This window comes from Hyla sarda, chromosome 12, assembly GCF_029499605.1.
Source record: "Hyla sarda isolate aHylSar1 chromosome 12, aHylSar1.hap1, whole genome shotgun sequence".
NCBI classification, from domain to species: Eukaryota; Metazoa; Chordata; class Amphibia; order Anura; family Hylidae; genus Hyla; species Hyla sarda.
Window position 1 is genome coordinate 64,190,801 of NC_079200.1, and position 668 is coordinate 64,191,468.

Consider the following 668-nt stretch of genomic DNA (forward strand, 5'->3'; position numbering starts at 1 on the left):
TGACAGTGCCTGGAATCCATAGGTCTTTTTGCTTCTTTCTAAGATGCCATTGAGATTGACACAGATTTCAGCATGGCAGCCACGCCAACATGTGTAAACAGGGCTTTACAGTACAGGAATTAGTTTTTTTGGGATGCTGCTGCAGAGTTCATACTGTTAATTTCCGTGGAGGAAAATTCCACAGTGGACATTTAAGATTCGGGACTCGGTAAAAGAATGAACATGTTCATTCTTTTGACAAAATTCTGCTGGACTGCATTGCTGTTTAAGGAGACAGAGCACGTTTGAGCGGTCCTACCGCTGATGATTATGGTGCCATTGCTCCAGACAGAATCTCTGCCCCGGAATATCTTTTCTTGACAGATGCCCAATGTGTATGCGAAAAGGCAAGGCAAACACAATGAAAATGCGTCATATTGCCAAAGATTACCATGATGCGTTGCTGTACCACAATCTCTGCACTTATAGGGGGGCGATTTATCAAAACCTGTGTAGAGGAAGAGTGGTGCAGTTGCCCATAGCAACCAATCAGATCGCTTCTTTCATTTTTCACAGGCCTCTTTAAAAATGAAAGGAGCAATCTGATTGGTTGCTATAGGCAACTGCACCACTCTTGCTGTACACAGATTTTGATAAATCTCCCCCATAATCTCTGACAGGTTGCCAAT